The sequence below is a fragment of the Coregonus clupeaformis genome, unplaced genomic scaffold (genome assembly GCF_020615455.1).
Source record: "Coregonus clupeaformis isolate EN_2021a unplaced genomic scaffold, ASM2061545v1 scaf0467, whole genome shotgun sequence".
Classification (NCBI taxonomy): Eukaryota; Metazoa; Chordata; class Actinopteri; order Salmoniformes; family Salmonidae; genus Coregonus; species Coregonus clupeaformis.
The window spans coordinates 87,688-102,413 of NW_025533922.1; the positions used below are offsets into that span (position 1 = coordinate 87,688).

The 14,726-nt window shown below is 42.9% G+C and overlaps 1 protein-coding gene across 1 annotated transcript in view; it reads right to left on the reverse strand.

Annotated features, from left to right (window-relative positions):
* arhgap10 (Rho GTPase activating protein 10) overlaps positions 1 to 14,726 on the reverse strand; it is a 60,910-nt gene that overhangs the window by 42,494 nt on the left and 3,690 nt on the right. The gene's annotated exons all lie outside the window — the stretch shown is intronic.

The window sequence follows — 14,726 nt, forward strand, 5'->3', positions numbered from 1 at the left end:
AGACTGAAAGAAAAAACAGAACAGTCATTTAATCAAGGCCTGGCTGACATGCAGGCTATATCTTAAAATACATAGGGACCTAGCCTAGTGGTTAACCCCATCTGCAAACTTCCTGTTGCCTCTGCTGCCAGCAGACTGTAGCATCCTGTCCCTGTATAGGTTATAAAGCACCACTCTATTCACAGGAGGGAAGAGACAATGCCTATTGGTCCATTGATGGTGGCAGGTGTTTACATTTTAGCAATACATTAAACATATGACCCCATAGAAATTAGCCTATATAGGCCTAGTTTATCTATGGGGGTATTGGCACAAGGGTTAATAATGTGGCAACTTTGAGTTAAAAAGGATTTTCAAACATATATTGGCCTACATAGGCTAACATTTGCCCTTGACCTGCTTGTGTGAGAAAACAGTCATAACAACCAATGTATTTCTATAATAGTTTAGGCTATGCGCTGGCCTAACCATGTTGTGAGGAGGAGAAGAGAGGCCCAACAGGCTAAACAACAGTCGGGTGTAGCCTAGCCTGGAACCCAAACGTTGCACCATAGTGAACTTCACGCCGTTTGTTTTCCAGGCTGGGATGCAAGCTGAGCCCTCTCAGTTCTAAACAGTGTACACAGATATTCCCAGCGGTGTGGATCTCAGGCTGATGACAGTCCCACAAGGACAGCATGGGAGAATGTAACAGGGTATTTTTAAGACTGGAGTTATGACTGGTATCCAGAGGAGCAGTACCATTAGCTTTGGCAGCTGGATGGGCCTCTATGGGGAGGATCAGCTGGGAGTTTTGAATACAGAGGCTCTCAGATTCTCACTGACTGGGCTTGTTGACAATGGAGGTAGGAAGCCTGTGTTTTTATTGTGACAGTTATATTACCAGCAGGTTAGCGTTTTTCGTCATGAATCTTGTTCTGGAGGCAGCTCTGCAGAGTGGTCACTAGCTAGCACAGCCACAAAGTCCTAAAATCTGATTTTAACCCTAGACCTAACCACACTGCTAACCCTAAACTTAAATTTAGACCAAAAAAAAGTTTGTTTTCATGATTTCTTAAATTGTTATTTATTTATGCAACTCCCGAATGGGCTCGGGAGAGGCGAAGGTCGAATCATGCGTCCTCCGAAACATGACTCGCCAAGCCGCGCTGCTTCTTAACACACTGCTCGCTTAACCCGGAAGCCAGCCGCACCAATGTGATTGACGAAAAACCGTTCAATTGACGACCGAAGTCCGCTTGCAGGCGCCCGGCCGTCCACAAGGAGTCGCTAAAGCGCGATGAGCCAAGGAAAGCCCCCCGGCCAAACCCTCCCCTAACCGGGACGACGCTAGGCCAATTGTGCGCCGCCCTATGAGAATTTCATAGAATTGCCACATTAAAAAGTCGCAGCCTATCCTCCTCATATAAACAGTCTGCTCCCCTGGCTTTCTCTAATATTTATTTTTTACAAATGTGGGCCATGTCAACCAATTCCTCTACAGCATTACACCTGGCATCTCGCACCTAAAAAAATAACGTGTGCGTGTGTGGATTATAACAACGAGGCCCAAAGCTTAATCATGTGAGCTCTGCACAATGCCTGGCATAAAGTGCCTAGCCCTAACCTCTGCCTGACTGATCCCAAGCCTGTGTTTGTTTCATCAATCAATAGGCAAGTAAACTCCCCAAACTGATCTCCCCAAACTGATCTCTGATATGTGTGGACCTTAGACACAAGGAAATGTAGGCTGGCAAATCCACTGTATGATTGGGCTTGTTTGACATTACTGCCGACTGACTGATCTACAAATCACCTTGCATCATAACTAACTAGCCTACTAATTATTATTTGTAGATCAGTCAGGCATTCACAATATACCCACAATGCGTCGTGATTTGATACTCTTGAACACGGCCACTGATACATTCTGAAACACACCTACTCAGTTTTGACTCATGTGTAAATCAATTTTTACACCTTTCCACATATTTGGAAAAAAAATGTACGTAGTGCTAAGACCTTGGTAAGTTTGTTGTCCAAGTTAAAGGAAACACTGTTGCATTCTGCTCTCTGTAGCAGCCGGAGTATAGTTTACGAGTGCTTGCTCTTTGAGTTAGGCCTGCTTCAAAAAGCACCTGCAGGAAGATGGCATCTTTCCTTTTTTTAACTGGTGAGTTAATGTAATGTAATGGTCGTTCTTAGATATGAAAGTATTGAAGTTCAGCAGTGATGACGGCGCATGGAAATATGCAGAAAGTAAAGTACAAGCCAACGCACTCCTGAGCTGTTATCAAACCATGACAGATTAGCAATAAGATAGGGGTCTTAAACAATCCTGCCCAGGGACCCCATCCAGGCAAACCAGCGACCTCCATCATACATTAGCAAATATTTTTTTTTAAATAACGTCTTATCAATATCATCAGGTGAATGATAATGGCAAGGAGATTTTAAAGTGAATAGATTTAGTAGATGGTTTTTCATTATTTTGACCTCCCTACATTATAATTAGAGGAGTAAACTAACATAGCCTATTAGCTAGAAGGGTAACTCCAAATACATTTTCGCTAAGAGCACCTATTTAAACAAACGTTAGCCATGTGTTGGCAAGAATGTATGTCCAATTCAAGAAAGCTTACCAGCAGTCAGTGGCACTTGCCTCACTGGTAGCCTATTTGCGGGTGCTTTTTCAAAGCCTATATCAGATACTCCAGCGAGTGTAATTGGCTCCAAATGAGTGTAATTTGCTCAATATTAGGCGTAATAAAGTTGACATCATTAGAAAGACGTTATTCTCCTCTTTTGTACCGCAGGTATATAATAAAATAAAATATATATTCTGTTGTTGCTAGCGATATTCATAAAGATATTGAAATAATAAAATAAAAACATTTCCACTTATATTAGCAGATCCCCTGCAGTACCCCCAGTTGAATAGGGACGTGCAACTATAGTTTAGCTTCACAGAACATACATTAGTGAAACACAATTGGCAGAAAATAGCTTCATTTTCATCAGATGACAGATGTGCAATGCTATTTGGCTGGCAGCCACAAGTAAATGAGCTTACAATGAAAAAGCAAGGTATTTTTTAGCTTAAACTATGCATGGCCATCATATTTCTAATGTTTATCATAGAACGAATGTAGCCAGCTACATTTCCTAATGTTTTGCTTAAAGTTAATCTTTAAATTTACCGGAGAAAAGTAGGCTGGCTACATCCAGAAAAGTACCAGAGAAAAGTAGTTCCACATCGGTCAGAGCAGTCTGTTGATAGATGAGCATTCACAAACAGGCATTCTGAGTGGAAAGTACAACTGAAGTATGAAATGAGTCTAATTTCCACGGAACATTTTACAAAAACACATGTACTTGAACTGGTGCAGATGCAAAACTTGGTAACAGAATTACAGTTTGTGCCGTCATTCTGTTATCAAACTTTGCATCTGCACTGTTCAAGTAAATGTGTTTTTGGAGTTTCAGTGGAAATTGATAAAAGTAATCCTTGTGCATAGAGTTGTATGGTTTGTTTAACTTCGCAAAATCACTGGTTTTTATTTGACATACATTTGAAAGTGAAAAATCTCAGTCTCTGAAAAAAAATAATATATATACAGTGGGGGAAAAAAGTATTTAGTCAGCCACCAATTGTGCAAGTTCTCCCACTTAAAAAGATGAGAGAGGCCTGTAATTTTCATCATAGGTACACGTCAACTATGACAGACAAAATGAGAAAAAAAATTCCAGAAAATCACATTGTAGGATTTTTTATGAATTTATTTGCAAAATATGGTGGAAAATAAGTATTTGGTCAATAACAAAAGTTTCTCAATACTTTGTTATATACCCTTTGTTGGCAATGACACAGGTCAAACGTTTTCTGTAAGTCTTCACAAGGTTTTCACACACTGTTGCTGGTATTTTGGCCCATTAATCCATGCAGATCTCCTCTAGAGCAGTGATGTTTTGGGGCTGTCGCTGGGCAACACGGACTTTCAACTCCCTCCAAAGATTTTCTATGGGGTTGAGATCTGGAGACTGGCTAGGCCACTCCAGGACCTTGAAATGATTCTTACGAAGCCACTCCTTCGTTGCCCGGGCGTGTGTTTGGGATCATTGTCATGCTGAAAGACCCAGCCACGTTTCATCTTCAATGCCCTTGCTGATGGAAGGAGGTTTTCACTCAAAATCTCACGATACATGGCCCCATTCATTCTTTGCTTTACACGGATCAGTCGTCCTGGTCCCTTTGCAGAAAAACAGCCCCAAAGCATGATGTTTCCACCCCCCATGCTTCACAGTAGGTATGGTGTTCTTTGGATGCAACTCAGCATTCTTTGTCCTCCAAACACGACGAGTTGAGTTTTTACCAAAAAGTTCTATTTTGGTTTCATCTGACCATATGACATTCTCCCAATCCTCTTCTGGATCATCCAAATGCACTCTAGCAAACTTCAGACGGGCCTGGACATGTACTGGCTTAAGCAGGGGGACACGTCTTGCACTGCAGGATTTGAGTCCCTGGCGGCGTAGTGTGTTACTGATGGTAGGCTTTGTTACTTTGGTCCCAGCTCTCAGCAGGTCATTCACTAGGTCCCCCCGTGTGGTTTTGGGATTTTTGCTCACCGTTCTTGTGATCATTTTGACCCCACAGGGTGAGATCTTGCGTGGAGCCCCAGATCAAGGGAGATTATCAGTGATCTTGTATGTCTTCCATTTCCTAATAATTGCTCCCACAGTTGATTCCTTCAAACCAAGCTGCTTACCTATTGCAGATTCAGTCTTCCCAGCCTGGTGCAGGTCTACAATTTTGTTTCTGGTGTCCTTTGACAGCTCTTTGGTCTTGACCATAGTGGAGTTTGGAGTGTGACTGTTTGAGGTTGTGGACAGGTGTCTTTTATACTGATAACAAGTTCAAACAGGTGCCATTAATACAGGTAACGAGTGGAGGACAGAGGAGCCTCTTAAAGAAGAAGTTACAGGTCTGTGAGAGCCAGAAATCTTGCTTGTTTGTAGGTGACCAAATACTTATTTTCCACCATAATTTGCAAATAAATTCATTAAAAATCCTACAATGTGATTTTCTGGATATTTTTTTCTCAATTTGTCTGTCATAGTTGACGTGTACCTATGATGAAAATTACAGGCCTCTCTCATCTTTTTAAGTGGGAGAACTTGCACAATTGGTGGCTGACTAAATACTTTTTTTCCCCACTGTATATCAGCGTCACAGTTACCGTGGAATTGCCCATGTCAGATACCTCACCTAGACTGACCTAATTCAAAAGCTTAGAGACGTCTCAAATTTGACCCAATCCATGTCTTGCTTTGACAACAGACACTTGAGTAGAGAGAAACATAATGGTGCTTTATGAGTAGGTCTAATCATCCCTAGACACTAGCCTGTTATGCCAAAGGCCCTCTAATTCCCTTTGTGATGGTGTTCATTCAAGTGTTTTACCTTTTAACCACTGAAGTGGGGTCAGGAGGAATGTGACAGACAGAGGCAGTATTTTGGGATGTCTCCGTGGTTTATGGAGTAACAAGAGTCACAGCTCCTCTTGGAGTGGGTGACTACAACTAGGCTACATTACACAGGGGGAGAGGAGACGACCTCTCACACATTATTGCATGGGAGCCGCAGCAGCGTGCTTCCTTCCTCAGACGGGCTGACTGACTGGTACAAGGCTCAACAAGAGCTCTGACCACAGCTTTTTGCAGCCTTGTGCCTAACTGCTATAAACACACCAGGGCACAGGTTCATCATCTGTTGCAGACAAAACCCACCAACCAAGAAAGACACTTGAAGTAGTCTAACACTTTGAGAGGCTCAAATCTCGAAAAAGTTAAGATTCGTTAAGACTAAATAACAATTGGCTGCTGAACCTGTACCCCATAAAGCAAAGGATTGGGCATTACTGCAGTAATGTCAAAGCTATTCATGTTCCCCCCTATCATGTCAGTTGTTGTTGAGATCTGGAGGCTCCTTGTTTGTCTCCTTTACACAGTGAACATCACCTTCTAGACAGACTAACGATTGTTTCCCCTAAGGAGTTGATCATCCAGTAGAGTGGTAGTTCCAGTGATGTAAATATGAACTGTGGTAGTAAAGTATGGGTTAGTAGCCTCCAAGCAGTGTTGTCAAAACAGAGGTATGGCCAACATGTCAGCCAGGTCATTATTTTGGAAGCAAACATCCGCAGTCCAACATAGAAATTCGCTTTGTAACGACCGTGGAACTCCAGAGTGAGTCCTAACCACTTGGAGAGGGATCCATACCTCTGAATCTGGCCAGTCCTTCCCTCTCTCAGACTCTCATTGAGCCAAATTACCGCCTAGAAAATCAGGTTTCCCACTGATTAGTTTGACCAGCTTTCATCCTCAGTCACTCCCAGCTCCCACCGAGGGCATTCCATCCAGACAGCCTAACTAACCTGTTGCTAGATCAGAGTCTGCCAGTACCACAGCGGGCATCAGCGCTGTGTCTGTTGTGCAGGCTGATCCAGAGCCAGTGTTTGTCTCAGCCCCAGGGATATATGAAGAGATATTCTACTTAACAGAGCCACAGTGTCTTGTTACCTTTTGACATATGCAATAGAAACACCTCATTAACATGGTATTGCTACAGTATTTCCCCGTTGTGTTGTTAGCTACTATTATGGTGCTTCTCCAGGTACTTTAGCTTTGTGCAACCTGAAGCAAATCAAACACTACGACACCCTAAGTGTAGCCTACTATCTGTATGTGGCAACTCTTACCAGATAATAAGCCTATCTCCAACTAATCTTGAGGTTTCACTCTATTGTGTAAAAACAACAACTATGCATTCTGCAACCCCTCCTCCCCAACACGTTTAACTAACGCAGGAAAACACGTTTTGACAACATGCCACGATACCCTGAGGAAGTGTCTCTACAGCCTACACCGTATACTGTATCTGTAGTGAAGTCGGGGCGCCATTTTGTTACAGCAGCGTCACATCAGCAGAGAGAAATCACTTAAAGGCCAGATTCAGAGTTGAGATTAGAGCACAGAACAGACTAAATTCCTTTATGTCATTATAGGCTATAGGAAAATGCGGTATGACATCCCAGACAAGCACACGCTTTCCCATGAAAGCATTCCTTTAAAGGTCCAAAGGACGCCCGTAAAAGAAATGATGCATTCTTTAACGACAGATAAGAGAGGAGTGCCTTGAAGTACTCAGCTGAGTGAAGGAAGACACTCTGTGGAGGGAGCTAGACATGAGTCAAGTGGGCAACACTGAACGCTAGATATGATATCGATCTCAAGTTATACTATCATGACAAAGTATATTAGGAAACAAAGGAAGGGCGTAGTGTGGATGGATGCACTGTAGATAACCCTGTGCTTAAATGGCAACTTGGTCATCCTTCTGGTTTCTCACACTTCTCTTTCAGGCCTGTTCCTTTCCATTCCATGTGGCCTGTTCCATGAAAGTCCTGTTTCCTCTCCTCTCTTTCTCTGATGAAGGCGGAGGGTTCAAGGTCACAGTACAAAGTAAGAGAATGCACATGGGATGGTGATGTCATCGGAATTCAACTGTTCAGTTGACATTGGCTTGATTAGCCTCATGTGTGGTGTGTGTCCTCACCTTGAGTCCCTCCCATTGATTCCTACTCTGGTTACAGCTACAGTGGTGTAACTGACTGACTACATCCTTCCCTCTGTCCATATTCCTCTCTTTCCCTCCCAGAGGGGTGGGTACTAGCTGAGATAGGACGGTACGAGCCTCTGTGAAGAAAGCAGCTAGCTCAACCATTACATAACACCCTTCACCCTAGCATTCTTACATCATTTGTAATCCTCGAAAGGGGGGAAAAAACTAAATCTGGCAACCGCATATGTTTGGTCGTATCACGGCCAAAGACAATTGCACAGAGCAGCAGCAGGCACTCATCAATGAGATATCATCAGCGGAGCAACAACAAATGTAACAGGCGAGAGGTCTGCATTTATTCGATCCCAGAGATAACGGATATCCTACTGTGAGAGAACAAATACCAAAAACACCTGAACTTCCACCAAAGGCCCAAGGCAAAGACATCCTGTTCCTGGTCCTAGCCATGCTGCCTTTTAAAGCAAGGCATTTCAGTAAAATCAGCAAGGCATTTCAGTTCAAACCTGGGAACTGTTGACTTTTAGCCCCACCACTTGTCTGTGTAAAAACCAGAGACCCCGCTCGGCTGTGTGAGTCATGATGCCACGACCTTCCGTTCATCTGTTATAGCAAGCCAAGTTTCCTCTAACAGGAAAAATGTGTGAAAAGGGGCCAAGCGAGAGATGTGACAAACACTTGTTGCCCTCTGTGTGTGTGTGCCTATTAAGCTGGGGGGGTACTCTTTAAAGGCTGTGCTATTCAAATCTAGATGTAGTTGTCAAGAGAGCACAGAAGTGGCCCTACACTTGATGAGGACTAGACCAGACTACAAAATGGAAGAGATAAGCTACAGTAGAGCCTCTTTGAACCTAAGTGCTGTAGAATATGCCAACAAAGTGCTATGACTGCATGATTGTGTTCACACTTAGCTAGAGCTGGGCTTTATACCGTATTTAACCATATACCGGTACTGATGCACGGACCAGATTGGGTTTTTTACTTTACCTTCTATAACTGTATTTGAATGTTAAGTCTGTTAAATGTGATACGCCGTGTGTAAAGTCCAGTTCTATAGTTGACTTTGCTACTTCAGTCATCCCTTTCCACGCTCTATGCCAGTTACCACACAGACCTAGCCCCGCCCTAACCAACATTTGGTTAAAAATAAGGCCTTGATTGTTTGCCCATATCGTGCAGCCCTACTTGGCAGTGTGGAAATGATCTCAAATGAGTGCAGGAAATCCAGAAATGTATGAAAATGCTGAAAAGTATTTTTGGTTGAAGTTGAATTGAACAGTATAAAACAATCAGAATGGAGAAAGACCCATTGAAATCACTTAGAATGTATGTGTTGACACCCTAGGGTCACGCACTAATCATATAACGCAAATTTAGAACTTTGATTATTCAAAAAGATCAAATACTGTCCACATGTTTTTTAATACCGTGATATGATATTTGGGCCATATCGCCCAGCCCCCACACTTAGCCTCACTTAGACATTCATCAGCATAATCCGACTGCTTATTCATGCTTAATTCAACCTCACCCTACAGCGTACTGCAACCTGTTACACGTTTGTGCTGGACCTTCAGTACCACACTATTGTACAGCAGAGGAAATACAACCACCAAGCTAGTTCAAGTCCGGACAAAAACACCCGAAAAGTCCCATAGTGAATTCAATGAAGCCATGCCAAGCACCAAGCTAGTAGACTATGCGTTGTTTTGACGCATCCTTTATAAAGTTTCCTGGACTGCCAATGTGACACACTCCATGGCACAGCTGTTCTGAGGGAGGACTGACTGGGGAGGGTGGTTGTGAAGCTGAAAAACAGCTCAGTGCATCTTAAGTGTTGAAGTGACCTCACCTCAGACTGTAGCAGGGCGGGTGAATCATTAATACATTTGCCTCACAGACACAGTAGATGTATTCATGATATTTTTCTCAGCAAAGCTGAATTTCCTGAGATGGTATTCCCAAGTAGGCTAGGTTTTGGATCTGTAATGGTTGGCCCACTGTGTAGCTGCAGCCTAATCAAAACTACTGTACTTTCTCAACTCTACCAACTGAAAAATAACTCTCCACTAATCTAGTCCTTGTAGTAGGCACAGTAAAGCCTAACCCCTTTACCCTTATGGGTAGAAAGTATCAAACAACAATAGCAACTAGAACAGCCAACACAAACACATTAATCTTACTCCATCGATCCATACAAATGTGGATCAGAAGTTTTTCTGTCAAAGATTCATTGACATTTAGTTGTATATTTTCAACAAAGTCCACGCTGTGTTCATTGTGAGCACGGTGTTTGTTATGATTACTACAGAGGGGTATACTACAAAGCAGGATCAAGCAGTTAGCCAGCTTATCTGATGTGCCACTTGGGTCAGCCTTCATCAACAGGAAGAGCGAGAGAGCTGCTGGGCCCAGGGCCTCACTAGAGCCAATGGACTGTGTTTACACGGCCATGCCTTTCCCCAATCCTTCCTGTTCCACTCGCCCATCTTTCCAGTCAGAATCCACGCTCCGCTCTGCTCCGTTCCACTCACAGGCCCCACCATTTTCCTCTCTGGAGGCCTCCCTCGTTCCCCTCTCTCTAGTTTGTTCAGAGTTGAGTTTTTTTCTTTTTCTTACCCTGTCAATCTTTCATGGTATTACTCTTCATGACAACAGCAGCATTACCTCATTTCTACCCTTAGGGTTCTTGAACGTCAAAACATGTCTAAAAAAAGGTCAGCAGTGAGTTATTTCTCCCCCAAAATTCCAGGATCTCCTTGGAGTTCCTTTTATCTCCCAGCCCCTGTACTTCCAATAATAGACAACTAGGACAGGTTCTTAACCTGTGAGAACGCCAGCTTTCACTCTGACTGGTCAAATTAGTCGCATAGGCCGAGTGAGATATCCCTGTCCTTGTGGTCACATTTCTAGACCTCAGCATAGGGAGTAGCTTCAGGCGGATATGGCCCGTCTGGTTACACCTTGAAGGTAACCTTCTTTGACTCAGGCATTTGAAACAAATGGTTTTAAATCAGTTCATAAAGTTACAGGTGTTCAGAGCCACCCAAGGGAAGGAGGGTGGAGCCCCCAGCAAACTGAAACACTTGCACCATAAAAAGGGACTCCTTAGCATCAAACCCAGGTAATATATGCTGGTATCAGTTTCATAGGAGAACCTCCTGTTGATTCCAACAGAGTGAGATGGATGGAAAAAGTTCCTCCTGCATGACCTCACGTCTGTGCTAATGCGATTTTAATGAAAGATTGTGATGTGGCTCTTTGGCAGAATCAGTAATATGATTATAGGGGAGCGAGCCTGGGCAGCTCGCCAGACAGAATCATGGCCATACACTCGCTCTGGCCTGCCTGCCAACACATAGCAAAAGCTGCAAAACCTCCTGGCGTGTTTCTTTTTACAGGGAAAATGATGTGGGGAAGGAAAAGACAAAACATCTTAATTTGTGAGTGGACATCAGTTGACCAGAGGAAGTCCAGCTATTGCCATGGTGGACTGAACATTACCCGCCCGTCACGTCAGCACAAACTGATTGCCTGGTTTTGTTTCACACGACAGCTTGAGACTTCCTTTCTCAATGGCCTCATCTAATAAAAGCAGTGAGGAATATGAGGTAGGGCTGGGTGAGATGGCTTAAAAATCATATCTTGATATTTTAAAACTAATGGGGGAGTCACGATATACACTGAGTGTACAAAACATTAGGAACACCTTCCTCAATTCGTCGGGGGCATGGACTCTACAAGGCGTCGAAAGCGTTCCACATGGATGCTGGCCCATGTTGACTCCAATGCTTGCCACAGTTTTGCCAAGTTGGCCGGATGTCCTTTGGGTGGTGGACCATTCTTGACACAAACAGCAAACTGTTGAGCATGAAAAACCCAGTAGCGTTGCAGTTCTTGACACACTCAAACCGGTGAGCCTGGCACCTACTACCATACCCTGTTCAAAGGCAGTTAAATATCTTGTCTTGCCCGTTCACCCTCTGAATGGCACACATACACAATCCATGTCGCAATTGTCTCAAGGCTTATTTAACCTGTCTCCTCCCCTTCATCTACACTGATTGAAGTGGATTTAACAATTGACATCAATAAGGGATCATAACTTTCACCTGAATTCACCTGATCAGTCTGTCATGGAAAGAGACAGTGTATATCTTGTTTTTTCAAAGTTATGGGCGATTCACAATATATATCTGAATTCTCTCTAAATACGCTTTGTTGCACAATTAATGATCAATTCACTGCATTTCAAACAGTTGGGAATAATCTAATGAATTTAGTGCTTGTTAAAATTATACCTAGGCTAAATATAAGCCTTCAACAGTAAGACCCACTAATTTAATTACTTTATCAAAATAGTTTAGTGTTTTTTTGCAACAATAACTGATCTGGCTTTGAAGTCTATGAAAATGCCCTTTTTGTTGCAAATTTTACCAGAACAATGCACAACAACCAATAATGACCAACTTCTGGTAGTAGGCATTATAGAAAATGAACACAGGTCTCATAAACACTCTCTCAAGCATAAGCCCACCTGCTAGTGCAGGGGTAGGCAACCCTGTTGCCGGAGTGCCGCAGGTACTGCCGGATTTTGTTCCAACTAGGCACCACACCTGACCAACTGAGCTAATTGATCAGTAATTGCCTAAATTCAACACACCTGGTCTTCCAGGTTCTTTAAATCAAAAACATGAAGCGTCTGCGGCACTGCATGACCAGGGTTGCCTACCCCTGTGCTAGTGAGCAGCCAGTTAAACTTTATATTTAAAGTCTAGCCAACTTGGATCTATTCGCTTGCTAACAAGGTAGAACAGTTGAACTGTTATGAATACACCCTCCTGTCTGTCTCCAACTGTTTGAACAACATAGGCTGTTCACTTTGTTTAGATCAAGTGGCCTAACCGAATAAGAAGATGCTTGTTTCTCTGAATGAGAACGAGTTGCCAATGCCTTATATGTGTCTTTTATGCTCATTGCACATTTATAAAACACAGACTAGACAGTTAACACATAAGTCTGTCTAAAATGCTGCTAGCGGTACCGCAATGTTGCGTGCGACAAACTGAGCATTATTTTCCACAATCATGTTCATTGACACTCCCGTTTTAGTAGTTCCTACTCTGTTCTACATTTTAGGAGTTGAGACATAAAAAGGGCATGTTAAAGGTTAAGTTCTCCTCTATTACAGTAAAATTACATCTTGATAGGTTTCGGTTTCCATATGACCGAATATGTTGGACCAAATCTCAAATGCAAATAGAGAGTTGAAACTGCTTGTTGTCAGAGAGGAAGAAGATGCTCTTTCGTCGTTGTTGTTGTGAGTGGCAGGGGAGGGGCATGGTGTCTGTGTGCGAGTGGGAAGGTGCATAGTTCTCACAGCACTGAAGGAGCGAAGGACACGAGACCAAAAAGACAAATCCACATAAAAATGAAAACAAATAAAAACCTTGATTCTTGCCATACAGGCATTTGGAACATTGCGCTAAAACATTAATTCAAATTAATTCAATATATCGCCCAGACCTAATATGAGATACCATTATCAGAAATCAAGACTGAGTTTTAGTGGGTAATATTTCTCACAAGACAAAGCTCCCATGGAGATTTCAGGATGTTCCTTGAAAAGCAGACATATTTCTCAATGATGTCCAATGAGAGAAACTAACCCTTAACATAATATATAGATTTTCTATTGTGTTATTGATTGTATGTTTTGTTTACCAAATGTGTAACTCTGTGTTGTTGTTGTTTTTACCGCACTGCTTTGCTTTATCTTGGCCAGGTCGCAGTTGTAAATGAGAACTTGTTCTCAACTGGCTTACCTGGTTAAATAAAAAAATCTAATTGAAGGGTTGTTAAAAAAGTGACTGACATGTAGAGTTGAGCTGGGTAACAGGAGGTACAGAGCGGGTAAAGTTCCTATGGAGGAAACCACTTGAAAACAGGAGCACATCCCCTGGCCTGTTCCTCCTCTAGTGGGTACTTCCATGTCACAGGCTAGCTCCCTGGCTAAAGGCCCTGTTTGCACGTTTCCTTCCAAATAAATCAAGGACTTTCCAGTGCGGGACATCCTTTCAGGAGTAGGACTGGGAGGAGTGGAGGGGGAGTGGCCCAGGGCCAAAGCTGGACAAGAGTAACTTGGGATTTTGGAACATGAGCAAGACCCAGGGAATTCCACTTGAAGATCCTACAGCAGTGATTGGCCTAAGAGAGAGCTCAACATTCCTCCTACCTAGTCCCTACCTTATTCAAACTTCAGCCTTCATCTAGCCTGGTTTCAGATCTGTTTCATCTTGTTCTTGATATCGTGTCTAGTTTTGAAGTGTTGACAGATTTCATGTCAATGCTAATATGGCAAAACAATTTGCTAGCTAGCTAACCAACAACTGTAATTATATATTTGAGAGAAAACAAGTGCTCATTGTGCAAATGTATGTTTTCAATAAACATTGGAGACTAAATATAGTTTACATGTCAACAATCTAAGCTAACACCGTCTGTTTTGCCCCATAGATGAGCACCCGTCGATTTTGTTGCTCAACAACCAACCAGTCTATTGACTGCAGTCTGTCTCACGACACCAAGCAGCTGTCAGTTGATGCTCTGCTGTGTCTTAAACACAGTTGATCTAAGTCAATGTAATGTAATGAGAGCTTGGCGTTGGCTCGTGGCTGTGACTCCACTCAGAGAAGTGAGTGAGTGCACAAAGCTGACACTGTATACACTGTGGAGCAGTTTAGAGGCGTAAGTGACTAGTAAAGACACCACATGCCACTTTCCACGGGCACAGACTCCGCCGATCCCATCATATTTACAAGACTTAGCCAGAAATCCCTTAATAAGGACATAACACCAGGTACACACTGCTTCCTAAAATAAACTGTGTTCTTGCTCTCAGACACGAAGATGATCTTGACCCTCCGTTCAACCCACTTTATATCTACTACAATCACGTGTCTAGCTAGCTAGCTAAGGAGTCTAAGGCTATAGTGAAGAGCAGCCAGATACTGTAAGCACAGGGCTAGGCCTACAAGTCAAAGTTGATGCACAGCCAACTGCCACATGCCTGATTTTTACAAAAATCGTTTTTGTCATTTAGCAG